Genomic DNA, 12,731 nt, shown 5'->3' with positions numbered 1-12,731 from the left:
ATAGACCTACTCTAACTCTTCCTTCACAGCCCATAAAATACCTGTAAAAAATGACTCTAAACAAATTCTAGAGCAGCAAAGGCCACAAAATGACAGTGAAAGAGATTTTCAGCCCAAGACAGCCTGGAAGACCAACAGGAAAGGTCTATCACACCGGGCTCAGAGCAGAGCAAAGCACAGCCTTGGCCACATGACACAGCAGGGACAGGACTGGAGCAGGCTTTAGGGTGCAGAATCACTGGTAGCAACTGCAGTTCCCAGATTTCTCAACCCAAAAAACATCAAAGACAGCTTCAAAGGTCAGTAAGAAACTCTTTCACCTGAGTGAGAGGGGAGCACTGTACAGCCTCAGCACTGGCCCCAGGGTGGCAGCAACCACTGAGGCAGCAGTGTCCATTTTGGGAGCCCTCAGTCTAAAGACTCTGGGGGAATCAAGCAGCTGATCTGGGTCTTAGTCCTAAGTGGTGGCCCTGGGGTGAGAAGAAGCACTGGAATGGTGGAGCTGGTGGTGGCTGTGGAGAGGGAATCTTACTTGAACTTTCAGGGCAGAAAAGAATGCTTGTGGTTGCTCACAGACAAGAGTGCAGGACAGGAGAGGAGTAAACTCCTTTCCCTTGATTGTGTCACTTTAGAGGAACTGAGAACTTACAGGTCCATACAGATATCTCAGAGAATAGCCGCACAAAACCTCTGAAGCCTAGGGTAGTATATCCCCCACTTGACAAGGACTCAAAAGTCAAGTAACTAGCTGGGAAAATGCCTCAAAATAGGGGAAAATAAGAAGGTTAATTTCTTGGTGAAAAGGTATTTTCTTCTATCCTTTCAGATGAAGAAGAATGATGCATACCATCAGAGGAAGACGTCAAAGTCAAGGCTTCTATATCCAAAACCTCCAAAAAAATATGTAGTGGTCTCAGGCCATGGAAGAGCTCAAAAAGAATTTTGAAAATCAAGTAAGACAGGTGGAGGAAAGATTGGGAAGAGAAATGAGAACAATGCAAGAAAATCATGAAAAGAGAGTCAACAGCTTGCTAAAGGAAACTCAAAAGATGCTGAAGAAAATAACACCTTCAAAAATAGGCTAACTCAATTGGCAAAAAAGGTTCAAAAACCCATTGAGGAGAAGAATGATTTAAAAAGCAGAATTAGCCAAATGGAAAAGGATGTTCAAAAGCTCACTGAAGAAAATAGTTCTTTAAAAATGAGAATGGAACAGATGGAAGCTAATGACTTTATGAGAAACCAAGAAATCACAAAACAAAACCAAAAGAATGACAAAATAGAAGACAATGTGGAATATCTCATTGAAAAACAACTGACCTGGAATATAGATCCAGGAGAGATAATTTAAAAATTATTGATCTATCTGAAAACCATGATTTAAAAAAAAGAGCCTAGACATCATCTTCCAAGAAATTATCAAGGAAAACTGCCCTGGTGTTCTAGAACCAGAGGGTAAAATAGAAATGGAGAGAATTCACTGATCACCTCCTGAAAGAGATCCCAAAAGGAATATTGTAGCCAAATTCCAGAGTTCCCAAGTCAAGGAAGAAATATTACAAGCAGCCAGAAAGGAACAATTCAAATATTGTGGAAATACAATCAGGATAACATAGGATTTAGCAGCCTCTACACTAAGGGATCAAAGGGCTTGGAATATGATATTCCAGAGGTCAAAGGAGATAGGATTAAAACCAAGAATCACCTACCCAGCAAAAATGAATATAATACTTCAGGGGAAAAAAATAGAATTTCAATGAAATAGAAGACTTCTAGTCATTCTTGTTAAAAAGACCAGAGCTGAATAGAAAATTTGACTTTCAAATACAAGAATCAAGAGAAACATGAAAAGGTAAACAGGAAAGAGAAGCCTTAAGGAACTCATTAAAGTTGAACTGTTTACATTCCTATATGGAAAGATGTTATTTGTAACTCATGAGACCTTTTTCAGTATTAGGGTAGTTAGAGGGAAGTGTATGGATATATATGTATATGTGTAGGTATGTATATGTACATGTATGTATGAGTGTAGGTATATATGTATATGTTTGTATATATGTGTGCATATGTTTGCGTACATGTATATATGTATGTGTGTATACATAGATGGCAAAGGGTGAGCTGAATATGAAGGGAGAATACCTAAAAAAAATAAAATTTACTGTTGAATGGAATGTACTAAGAGTAAGAGAAAGGGAGAGGTAGAAGGTAGCAAATCATCTCACATAAAAGAGGGAAGAAAGAGTTTTTACAATGGATGGGAAGAGGGGGGAGATGAAAAGAAATAAGTGAGCCTTACTCTCATGGGATTTGGCTGAAGGATGGAATAACACACACTCCGTTGGATATGGAAATCTATTTTACCCTGCAGGAAGGCAAAGGGAAAGGGAATAGGAGAGGGAAAATAATAAAAGGGACAGAAAATTGGAGAAAGAGACAATCAGAAGCAAACACTATTGTGGAAGGACAGGTCAAAGGAGAGAATGGAATAAATGGAGGGCAGGATAGAACAGAGGGACATGTGGTTAGTCTTTTACAACATAACTATTATGGAAGCACTTTGCATTATTACACATGTATGACCTATATTGAATTGCTTGTTTTCTCAATGAGGGTGGATAGGGAGGGAGGGAGAGAATATGGAACTCAAAACTTTAATAATGAATGTTAAAAAATGTTTTAGCATGCAACTGGAAATTAAGATATACAGGCAATGGAGTATAGGAATCTATTTTGCCTTACAGGAAAATAGAGGGGAAGGGCAATGGAAGAAGGGTAGGTAATAGATGGGAGGACAAATTGGAGGAAGGGGTGGATGGAGTGTATGCTTTCCTGGGGTGGGGGGTGGGGAGAGATGGGAAGAAAATTTTGAATTCAAATTCCTGAGGAAGTACATGTTGAGTACTAAAAAGTAAAGTAATTATATATTTAAAAAATAATAATTTGTTTTAACAGAATTGGTCTTTGAATATTTTGCAAAATTTACATAAATTTACCTAAAAATTTACCTAAAATTTACCATTATATTCTTGGATTTTTTTTCCTTTGGGAGTTTGTATATGGATTGTTGAATTTCTTTTTCTGAGATTGGTTATGTAGAGTATACTCTCTATTTCTTGTTCTATTAATCTGAATATTTTATATTTTTAAACATGTATGTATTTCATTTAAGTTATTGACTTGATGGGCATATAAATTAGAAAAGTAGGGTTGCTCATATTTTCTTTTATTTATATTGTGAATTCTTTTTAATTTTTTGATGCAATTAATTTAGTTTTCCTCTTTTTAAAATATCGACCTACCTAATATTAATCTGTTCTATTGGCTTTTTTGATTAAAAAAAACCCAGCTCCTAGCTTTAGTTATTAATTGAACATTTTTCTTTTAATTCTATTAATCTTTTCTCTGATTTTCAGAATTTCTATTTTAGTGTTTCTTTTGCTTTTTTAATTTTTAAGTTGTTTCCAATTTATCAATCTATTATCCCTCTTTTACTGATGAAAGTGTTTAGAGATATGAATTTTTCCCTAAGAGCTGTGTTGCTTGTATCACAAAAATCTTGACATATTGCCTCCTTGTTGTTATCATATTTAGTGACATTATCTAATATTTCTATGATGTGGTATTTGAGCCACTAATTCTTTAAAGATTGTTTTCTGTTATAGTCTTCAATTAATTTTTTACTCTTTCATACAATTTTGAATATAATTTTTATCCCATTATGATCTGAAATAATGTTTAATATTTCTGCTTTTCTGCATTTGTAAGCTTAAGGGCTAATAAATGTAGTTTGGTAAAGCTGTAAAAGAAAGCTGGATGAATTAAAATCTTGGTGGCCAATACTGATCTTTACAAGAAGCATGCCTTTCTCCTGTGGTAGGAGACATGGGGAACTGTGCATCTGAAATGTTTCCTAGTCTGCCAGATGTGGTCAGAGCTTAACTGTTTGATTTTCTTTATTGGGGGGAAGGGGAGAGGGGCATGTGAGAAGGGGAAGATAGATCTGGAAATGATTGCGGTCAAACCAAAAGATGCTCTTTTCTGATGGTCTCTTTCTTCTCAGGCCTCATCCTTTTTAACCTCTCTTCCAGACTCTTTCCTCCTCTCTAGGTCTGCATGACATTGTTCCCTTCTGGTTCTCCTACCTCTCTCACTGTTCCTTCTCAGTCTCCTTGGCTGGATCTTCATTCAGGTCTTACCCATGGGTGGCCCCCAAGGCCTTCTTTTCTTCTCCCTTTATAATCCATACGATATTGCTCAGTGCTTTTATTAACTCCCATGGCTTCCATGCATATGCAGATGGTTCCCAGATCTCTATAGCTATTGCCCTAGTCTCTTTTCCAAGCCTGTCCTGCATCAGCAACTACTTCTTGTTTACTGAAAACTGGATGGCTCATTGGCATCTCCAACTCATTAAGTCCAAAACAGATTTCATCACCTTTCCCTGAAAATCCTCCCCTCTTCCCACTTTCCCTATTGCCTTTGAGGGCACTACCATCCTTCCAGTTACCCAGGTTCACAACTTGGGGGGGGGGAGGTATCTTCAACTTTTTTTTCCTCATTAACTTCACATATCCAATCTGTTGTCAGATCCAGCCATTTTTACCTTCACAGCATCTCTTACATATGTCTCCTTCTCTCCGCTCACATAGCCACCATCCTAGTATAGGTCCTTAACACCTTTCATCTGGATTCTTGCAATAGTTTCCTAATTGGTCTCCCTGCATCAATTCTCTCCCTACTCCAAACCATCCTTTATGCCCCAGCCAAGAGCATTTTCCTAAACTTCAAGTGTGACCATGTCACACAGCCTCTTCATTCATTAAATCCAGTGGTTCCCTGTTACCTCTGGGAATAAATCTAAACTTCTCTGTTTGGCATTTAAAGCTCTTTGCAACCTGGCCCCTTCCTACCTTTTGAATTTTTCATCACTTTCCTCCCTTCCAAGCACTCTGCAATCCAATTGACAACTTCTCGAACAAGATTCATACTTCACCTCCCCGACTCCAGGCTTTTGCACTGGCTATCTTCCATGCCTGGAGTGCTCTGCTTCCTCTTACTTTCCTTGGCTTCCTTCAAGACAGATTAAATCTCACCTTTGGGAAGAGGCTTCTTTCAGTCCCTCCCCCCAGCTACTAGTGCTTTCCCTTTGAGATTACCTTTCAACTACTCAATATATAATCTTGAATGTATCTAGGTATTTAAAAGTTGTTGCCCCCATTAGATTGTAAACTCCTTGAGGGCAAGGACTATCTTTTGCCTCTCTTTTTATCCCCAGGGCTTAGCACAGTGCCTGGCACATCATCTATGACTGGATCTAGTTATTCACAAGTTCTGTCCCTCAGTAGAGTGTAAGCTCCTTAATGGTCATGGCTGCACGTGCACCCCTAGACACTGGGGTCTCTATATCCATAGACACAGAGCACATTCACCCCCAGACACAGGGGGCTCTTTGGATATCATAAGACTCAGGGTACGAGCACCCGGACAGACATGCAGGGTTTTTTTGGGAGACCCAGTGTGTCAAGGGGTACATGCATATGATTGCCAGATCTCTATTGCTATTGCCCTAGTCTCTTAGGGGCATGCACAGAACTTGGGGTGCAGGCCCCCAGATATACAGTGTCTCAGCGAGACCCAGTATGGCAAGGGTGAAATGCACAGGACTGGCAGGGTGTAGTAGCTAGCACTCTAACACACCCAGGATGGCCTGCTAGCACAGGTTCTTTGATCTGCTTTTCTAAAGGAAAAACAACTTTAAAGGGGTCAACAATCTTACTTTAATTACAGAGAAGTAGAAAGAATTGAGTATAGAAAATATGAGCAGAGAAATTAGCACAGAGATTCAACAGACATGACTCCAAATATTTGAACAACATAATACAACAACCTACATAACAGCACCAGACCAGGAGAGCACCAACGTCCGAGTAATCAAGGGGCTCTTAACAAACCATAACTCAGAGTCCCTTCCAGGTAATCAAAAGGTCCTTCTCATGAGCAAGCCCCACTCCCCCCAAATAAAATACCAACCTAAAAATATATATACATCAACATCTGGGTTCACAAAGGGGGCAGGCATAGGTAGAGCTATACAGAGTGTCATCTGGCCAAATGATAAACACTCTTCCCACCAGAGAGCCCCAAAGTGAAGTACCAAACTCCCAGTATATATAGTTTTCAACTAATAAGCTCAGAGTCAGAAGGCATGACAATCCACCTAATGCAAGGCCTAATTAGTTTAGTACCAAAAGGTGTGAAAGCCTTCCTGCAAGCAAGCCTCCCCATAAGCAAGTTTCCCCTAAGCAAACTCTTCCATAGTCAAGGTCCTCCCCCAAAGGGTTCTATGTGACTCAGGGTGTATCACAACAGTAATTGAAATACATGTGTAATTTAGACTTGGTAACACAGCTCCCGTTAAAATGGAAAAGGGAACACATGTGGTCACATAGACCTATTAACGAACAGGGAAGATATTTTTATTACGTTAACATTACAGGGGCATGTGCAGGATGTGAGGTGCAGGCCCCCTCAACACACAGGGGAGACCAAGTGTGACCAGGGGGGCATGCAGAGGAGTCCCAGAACTCAATAACTATTGCAAGAGTCTCCTGAAGGAATGCAAAGAGGGCCAAGGGGTCAAGATCAGGACTTGGGGTGCAGGGCGCCTTAACAGCCTGGACCTCAGAGAAAGCGAGGGTGGGTAGGGGGGCACTCGCAGGACTCAGGGCACAGGGTACCCAGACAGACATATAGGTCCTCACAGAGACAGCATGGTGAGGGGGAAGTGAGTAGAAGTGGGTGTTCAGGCCCCCAAAAAGAAGGATCTCAGGGATTCCAGCATTAAGATAGAGGAACTCAGCTAATTCCTAAATCTCTGCAGTGATCATCCTAGGCACCTGGGGGAAAAGCACAGGACTCAGGGAGCAGACACATTGGGCTTCAGAGAGACTGAGCAGGGGCCAGGGGGCAAGCACAGGACCCGGGGTGCTGGGGGGGAAAGGGGGGTGGAGGGGGGACCCAGACATGCTGGGCCTTGGAGGGACCCAGTGGGGCCAAGGAACACACACAGGACTCAGGGTACCCAGACAGACATGCAGGTGCTTGGGAAGACAGCATGGTGAGGGGGGAATGAGTAGAAGTGAATGTTCAGATCCCTGAAATGGAGGATCTCAGGGAGACCAGCATTATGATGGAGGAACTCAGATAATTCCTAAATCTATGCAGTGATTGTCCTAGGTGCCTGGTGGGAAAGCACAGGACTCGGGGTATAGGTACCCACAGAGACACGATGGGCCTTGGAGAGACCCGGGCGGGGAGGAAGGAAGACCATTTAGGCTCTGGACCACAGGGATTCCCATACCTTTCCAATTAAGTGTTCAATTGGAAGCTTCAGGTTCCTCAGTCAATCAGGTTCTGAGTCTTTGATTATGTATCGTATTGCTTGGATAGAAAGTATTGGTGAAGAGACAAGCAGGCAGAGGGAGAAACAGGAGGACAGAAGCTTAGTGAAACTTGCTGGCCTTGATGCTTGAGGAAGAGAAATGTTGGCGTTCCCTGGACTAGTGATGAGTACCTTACTAAATCTTGCCTTGTGGTATCCCAACAGGGATGTTTTAAGTAAATATTTTGATTTTCTATTGGAGGAACAGAGTTTGTTATATTTTGGGGCCCAACCATGGAGATATACTTGTATATTCATAGCAGCTGCTATGGGTATCTGTATGCAAGATGAATTTTAATGTAATTATGGTGGACTTTAGTATATGTAAAGTGAACTTTTGTTATTATTTGTTAGAGTTCAGTTTCCCAGCATCCACCATCATAACCGTCTCTTGTTCCCAGGTTTTCGATGTGAGTTCTCTCAGTTCTGGTTCAAAACACCTCTGCCAAGCTTGAATATTGTTTTATAATGATAAGTAATATAAACATGCCCTGCAGCCTCCATTGAGGTTTGAGGGGGATTTAGGGAGATGTACCAGCATGCCTTTCTCAATTAACCCCATGGAGACAGACCTCACCCTTCTCGCTGTCCCCTGTGAGAACTGAAACCTTTATACTAAGAAGAAATATCAATTTGATTGGGGACCCGAGCAGAGTAAAAAGCTTTTGAAGAAGCCAAGTCTTCTGTACGGTTGGTCCTAGATTTATGGCCTATGCAAAGTGGGGCAGTGGAGTTACAAGGGATTGTACAGGATGAATATGCAAAGCTGAAATGTACCCTTAGGATTTGGGTCTAGGAAACTCCCTTCATGTGGAGTTCAGTGTATCCCTTTTGAAAAGCAGTTGTTAGCTGCATACTGGGCCTTGATAGAGACTGAACAATTGACTCTGGTCCACGCCTAGAATCCCAATTATGACCTGAGTAATGAGTATGCTAGCTTTCCACAAAATTGGACATGTTCAAGAGGCTAGCATAATTACGTGGAAAGGGTACATTGAAAACAGACCTAAAACAAGTCAAAGTGGAGTTTCTGCTTTATATGAAACTATATCAAAAATTGATACTGAGGGAATTGATACATCTTCTGAATCAAAGCAATAGTTGGTATAGTCCTTGGTGAAATGGAATGAGGGATATGACAGATTAACTGAAGGAAAAAAAGAAGCATGCATGGTTTTCTTTCAGAACAGCAAAATATTTAGGCCATAAAAGACACTGGAAAGCTGTAGCCTATATCCCGTGTGTAGCAGCAACCACACTGGCATACCCTGGATAGCTTGCTAGCACAGGTTCTTGGATTTGCTTTACTAGGAAAGACAGCTGTTTAAAGGGTCAACAATCTTTTTAAAATTACATTCAAAACAGAAGATGCAGAGAAAATATAAGCAGAGAACCAAACAGTAAAATCTTCCCCTCCAAATGAGGGTTCCCCTGAGAACTTTCCAAACATCACAAATATGAACCTACTCCTCCTCACAAAACTTTCTAGGTCTCTGGGTACCACAGAACACACTGTATAAACATAGCAGTTACAAACTTTAAATGGTTAACTTCTCCATCAATGCAAAAGTCTTTCACAATTTATCTCCCTCTAAGAAAATTACATTTAAATTCTTTTTCCCAAACTGAAGATGTTTCTGATTTAGATTCAATAATTAATAAAATAACAGCTAGATCCTTCAGTCAGTTGTACCAGTACCCAATTATTCTGACATCATTTTGAAATATTTAAGGACTTTATTCCATATAGACATAGACCTTTTTCTTAATCTATGGGATAATGATTCAACATTGTGCTTGTACCTTTATTTCACAAACTGCTTTTCCCTTTATCTGATTATCCCCTTGAAGTTTATAAAGAATGTTCTGTTCCAGGGATTTGAATCTTTACTGTATGGGATGACCACCCATTCAGATTGAAAACAGTAACATTTCACATACTTGCAACCCTGTGCTGCTTGGTAATGCTTCCAGGCTTTCCTACAGTAGGGGTCCAGGGTCATTACCAGTGGGGCCCTCACTATAGCTGCTGCCCCTTTCCCCTTCTTCCTTTTGCCAGGTGGGAGAAGGTAAATCTCTCTCTTCTTAATCTGATCTGGGATGAAAGGGGTTAACAGAAAAAACCCTAAGATTGTTTGCAGGCATACTACCGTTTCTCTGAAAGTACCTATTTAAGGCCAGTTCAAGGCAAATGGTAATTTAGTAGGACTTCCAAATATCATACAGAAGATTTTGCAAAATGTTTTTTCATAACAGTGTTTCCTTTTCTTAAACAGCTTACATTTTATCCTAATATTATTAATTCTCAAATACCAAAAAACTCCTAAATTCTCTGGTCACCAAACCTCTTGTAATTTTTGTCAATTATGTGCAAGAGGAGATTTTACAAGGTCTTTTCTTTGCATAATTACCAAGTTTCCTTTCACCAACGTATGTTTGTAAATACTCAATTTAAACAATAACTCCAAATAGTAACAATAGGTAATAGGTAACAATCTCACAAATTTCATAAGTGATAACAAAACAATTTTAACTGAAACTTCCTTTTAAATAAAGACAATTCTTAGTCTAACAACATTTAGATTATAAGAGAAATTGCTTTCCCAACAACACAAATGGTGCAATTGTTTACCAAATTATACAATAAAAGAAAACTTAGAAATATGGGATATTTTTCCAAATTGCTTTACACAGAAAATCATCTCGTTACCATTGGCATAAACTTCATATCTAAGAAAACCCATATGAAGTTACCAAATATGAAGCAATTATATTTAACTTAAACAGTTCATATTCAGATAGCATTTGTTCTATGCCAAGCATTGTGCCAAGCACTTTAAAATCTTAATGCCAAATAACAATATATAAACGTTTGAATTATATATACATAAATATACACATAATTTATTTTTTCAGTTTTCAACATTCACTTCCACAAGAATTTGAATTCAAAATGTTCTCCCCATCTCTCCCCACCCCAGGACAGTGTGCACCCCATCTGCCCCTTCCTCCAGTCTATCCTCCCCCTTCTTCCATCCCTCTCCCCTCTGTTTTCCTGTAAGACAAAATAGATTTCTATACCCCATTGCCTGTAGATCTTCTTTCCCAGTTACATGCAAAAACAATTTTTAAGATTCCTTTTTAAAGCTTTGAGTTCCATAATCTCTTCCTTCCTCCTTTCCCACCCACCCTCGCTGAGAAAGCAAACAGTTCAATGTAGTTCATGCATGTGTAGCCATGCAAAACACTTCCATAATAGGTATGTTGCTAAACACTAACCCTGTTCCCCTCTTTCCTGTCTTGCCCTCCATTTATTCCATTCTGTCCCGTGATCTGTCCCCCATCAATAGTGTTTGCTTCTGATTATCCCTTTCGCCAATTTGTTGTCCCTTCTATTATCTGCCCTCTATTTTCCAGGTCAGTTGTGTTTCCAGTGAGTTATTTCACATTATCTTCTATTTTTTCGTTCTTTTGGTTTTGTTTTGTAATTTCTTGGTTTCTCAAAGTCATTAGCTTCCATCAGCTCCATTCTGATTTTTAAAGAACTATTTTCTTCAATGACCTTTTGAACCTCCTTTTCCATTTGGCTGATTCTACTTTTTAAAGCATTCTTCTCGGGTGGCAGAGCCAAGATGGTGGAGTAGAAAGACACACATACACAGGGTCTCCCCACACAGCCCATAAAATACCTGTAGAGAGGGACTCTCAACAAATTCTGGAGCAGCAGAAGTGGAAAACAACAGAGCAGAGGAGATTTCCAGCCTAGGGTGACCTGAAATGCACACGGGAAACATCTGTTGCACCGGACACGGAGCAGAGCCCAGCCCAGCCTTGGCCGCCCAGTATGGCTCCTAAACAGCTCTCGGGGGCAGAATCTCCAGTCACGGAATCCCCAGTCCCAGTACCAGCTGGTTTGCTGATCCCTCAACCCACAGGTGCCAAAGATCAGTGACGGAGGTTTTTCCAGCTGTCCAGAAAGGGAGAAGGGTCTTCCATAGCTCCAGCCTCAGGCAACCACCACAGAGGCCACATAGGCAGGCAGCCACATTGGCAGGCTCAGCAGCAAGTATCCATTGATGGAGCATAAAAACCCTGGGGGCACTGAGGAGCTGAGTCTTGCCTTGGCCCTGTGTGGAGGCCCTGGGGGAATGGGTCTTTGTCTCACACTGAATGGAGGCCCTGCCCGTCCAGCTTATCTAAAAATCAGCCCCCAGTGCTGACTTGATGGGACTGAAGGCCAGGTGGCTGTGAAGAAGTAACTGCTAAGATTCTGGGCATAAAAATCCCTCTTTCTGCCCAGACTAGTACATGCTTGATTGTACCACCTTGGAGGAACTGAGATCTCACAGATTCCCAGAGTATACCCTACTCTTGACAAAGGACCCAAAAGTCAAGTAACTGGTTGGGAAAATGCCCAAAACAGGGGAAAAAAATAAGACCATAGAAGGTTACTTTCTTGGTGAACAGATATCTCCTCCCATCCTTTCAGATGAGGAAGAACAATGCTTACCAAGAGGGAAAAACATACAAGTCAAGGCTTCTGTATCCCAAACATCCAAAATAAATATTCAATGCGCTCAGGCCATGGAAGAGCTCAAAAAGGATTTTGAAAATCAAGTTAGAGAGGTAGAGGAAAAACTGGGAAGAGAAATGAGACAGATGCAAGAAAAGCATGAAAAGCAGGTCAACACCTTGCTAAAGGAGACCCAAAAAATGCTGAAGAAAATAACACCTTGAAAAAATAGGCTAACTCAATTGGCAAAGGAGGTCCAAAAAGCCAATGAGGAGAAGAATGCTTTAAAAAGCAGAGTTAGCCAAATGGAAAAGGAGGTTCAAAAGCTCACTGAAGAAAATAGTTCTTTAAAAATTAGAATGGAACAGATGAAGGCTAATGACTTTATGAGAAACCAAGAAATCACAAAACAAAACCAAAAGAATGGAAAAAATGGAAGATAATGTGAAATATCTCATTGGAAAAACAATTGACCTGGAAAATAGATCCAGGAGAGACAATTTAAAAATTATGGGCCTACCTGAAAGCCATGACCAAAAAAAGAGCCTACACATCATCTTTCATGAAATTATCAAGGAAAACTGCCCTGATATTCTACAACCAGAGGGCAAAATAAATATTGAAAGAATCCACCAATCACCACTGGAAAGAGATCCAAAAAGAGAAACTCCTAGGAACATTGTGGCCAAATTCCAGAGTTCCCTGATCAAGGAGAAAATATTGCAAGCAGCCAGAAAGAAACAATTCAAGTATTGTGGAAATACAATCAGGATA

Source organism: Notamacropus eugenii, chromosome X (genome assembly GCF_028372415.1).
Source record: "Notamacropus eugenii isolate mMacEug1 chromosome X, mMacEug1.pri_v2, whole genome shotgun sequence".
Lineage (NCBI taxonomy): Eukaryota > Metazoa > Chordata > Mammalia > Diprotodontia > Macropodidae > Notamacropus > Notamacropus eugenii.
This window is presented reverse-complemented; position numbering follows the sequence as displayed.